Source organism: Monodon monoceros, unplaced genomic scaffold (assembly GCF_005190385.1).
Source record: "Monodon monoceros isolate NGI ecotype Baffin Bay Population unplaced genomic scaffold, NGI_Narwhal_1 Super_Scaffold_7, whole genome shotgun sequence".
Lineage (NCBI taxonomy): Eukaryota > Metazoa > Chordata > Mammalia > Artiodactyla > Monodontidae > Monodon > Monodon monoceros.
This window is the reverse complement of record NW_021703784.1, coordinates 40,334,661-40,337,603: the sequence shown is the minus strand read 5'-3', so window position 1 is coordinate 40,337,603 and position 2,943 is coordinate 40,334,661.

Sequence of the window (2,943 nt, the reverse complement as noted above, 5' to 3'; positions counted from 1 at the left end):
GGTTTTGCTTAATAAAATGGTCACAAAAGAAGAAAGTATTGCTCTTTACCGAGCAGAATAAATCAATAGCACAGCATTCCAGAGAGGTCTGCATTAATATGAAAGAAACATATTCTATCCATTCTCCTAGGTTCTTTCCTTTCTTTCCTTTATCTCCTAGGTTTCTTTCCAAATAATTATATTTGTATTCCTCCTTAATGAGAGCTACTGGGTTTTCATAGTTGCTTAATTAAATTGGGGGAATATCAATTCTGTGATGCCTTTAGGAAAGTGATTCCAATTATGGGGCCAATCTGTCAACAAAAGTGAAGAGGCCAAAACATTTTAACAGCAAAGTTACAGAGAACAAAGGGTGAATATAAGTAGGAGGCATACTTAATAATTAGCCTTGCTATTAGTTGAGTTTTGTAGAAATTGCTCATAGACTTTGACTTAAAAACCTTGGCTGCAAGGCATGGACTTGTAATTCAGCCTCTAAGCTCAGATGTCTCAAGTAGCTATTTGTCCTCTTTTAGGGACAATACCATACTGAAGCATCAGCATCGCCTCTGTTGTGACAGGTCACACATTCAGCACCAGGAGAAACGAGGTCAGCTATGGCGAGAGAGAGCCCATACTGTGGAGCTCCTGCATATTCTGCATCTGTGCCACCCTACCCTGTCATTGACCTATTGTGCAATTCTGGGTGGTTGAGGACAGAAACTGGCTGGTGTTACCTGGGTGAGTCATCTACTCACCTGGTTTTTCAATGCTTCTTCTGTGATATATGCTCTCTGTATTAGTTATTGACTGTTGAATAACAAATTAGCTCCAAACTTAGCAATTTAAAACAATACATGTAGCAACTATACTCCAATAAAAATTAATTTAAAAGAAAATCCACCATTAAAAAATGAAATAAAAAATAAAATTGCATCAAAAACAAGAACATACTTGGGAATAAACCTGACTAACAAGGTAAAAACAAAAACAAACAAACAAAAAATCATGTTTATTATTTCAGCTTTTGTGGGTTAGGTATCCAGCCACTGATTTTATGGGTTCTCTGCTTCAAGTATCTCACAAAGCTGCAACAAGGTTTCTGCAAAGGCTAGAATCTATCTTATCTGAAGTCTCAACTGGGGAAGTATCTGCTTCTGAACTCAAGGGGTTGTGGGCAGGGTTCAATTCCTTGCAGGCTGTTACACTGAGGGCCTCAGTTCCCTGCTGGCTGTTGGTTAGAGACTGCCTTCAGTTTCTTGCCACATGGGTTTCCTAACTATGGTGGTTTGTTTCACCAAAGTCAGCAAGAGAGATAGAGATAGAGAGATAGAGAGAGGTGGGGGAAGAGAAACTGCCAGCAAGATGGGAGTAACTATCTTATGTAACAAAATCTAGCAGTAACATTGCATCATCTTTGCTACAATACATTGGCTAGTTATAGTAGCTAGGTCACCCCTCAGTAAAGAGGAGGGGGTTACTCAGGGCATGGATAACAACAGGCAAAGATCATTGGGACCATCTTAGCATATGCCTGCCACAGTCTGATGGGTATTACATGAGACACAGAGATCCACACATTTTATGCCCACTCCTCTAGGTCCATCCACTCCCTTTTATCCCAGGCCTGCTTGACTTTTATCTTCCAAAATTACTCCTTCCAGGCTTCAGATCAACCAGCTGAGCCATTTGCCACTTCCCAGGAGTATGTATATCGTTATCCTTACCTCTGACCACCCTCCACAGAAAGTCAATGACCAGTTACCTCTTCAGATCTCTGACTACTAGAAAAATTTCCCTTCACCTTGTCTTTCACCACTGAGTTGGGGCAGAACACTCTCTTTTTAGCTTTTACTAACATATTAAGCTAACTTATTCATGAATCAGGCCTAAGTTTTGTTTTGGGCTTTTTGATTTTTGTTTGCATATTTGTTTTAGTTTTAACAGTACATTTATTGCTTATTCCTGATTGCAAATAACTTTAGCACCATTGGATCTACTAGGTCTCATGGTCCAAAAGGCAGAATTGCTCTTACCTTGTTGTAAAGCCATCTCTTGCTCTGAGTCTGACTCAAAACTGGTAGCCTTCTAAGAGTCACTTTATAAATAAGTTGGAACAATATTTTCAAGTATGGTATATGCTGTTTCTAAAATCAAAAAAATGCTCTAAACTTCTGTAATTTATCCCTAATGGTTAAATGTGCAGGACCAATAGCTTTATCTTGGAAAGAAATGTCCTGACTTGCCCTAGACTACTTTACCAATGCACAAACCCCTGAGGCATTGTAAGTTTTATCTTCTACGCTCTGGTGCCTTACGGAGGGATTAGTACTGTTTGCCACTTCCTACTCATCAAGTCACATTAACTTGATGTCATCAATATAGAAAAGCAGCAGGATATTGGATTGGGAGGAACAGGAATGGTGAGTGCCAAAAAGATGTAGTTAGAGCACGAGAGATAGTCTAGTCCTAAGCTATTTTAACTGGGGAGAAGAGAAATATAAAAATCAAATAAGAATAGAAGATTTTATGCAGTACTTATCAACTTTATGGCAGGGGCAAAAAAATGGTGTAAGAGTTTAGAAAGAGGTAAAAGCATTGTAAGCAAGATGGTTTCTATAAGTCAACACCTAGACCCATTGCACATGGGCTAAAGCACGAATTAGTTAGTGTGTTTATTTTTCATGTATACTCTGTATACTGTCCAAAATGTGTCCAGATCAGTTGGAGGACTTGTTATCACACAGCCATTTAGGAATCCAAGCACATAGAGGCTTTGTCGTCTTGCATATGTGCTTTCCTGTTTCCTAGGTCACCTAGGACTTTGATATGCCATTAGTGGAAAAGGAAGGGTTTCATGTGTGCATTAACAGTTTTATTAACTTGGAAGCAGCACACATCCCTTTCTCGCATATTCTATTGGCAGGAACTCAGTCTCATAACTATACCTAATTACAATCGAGA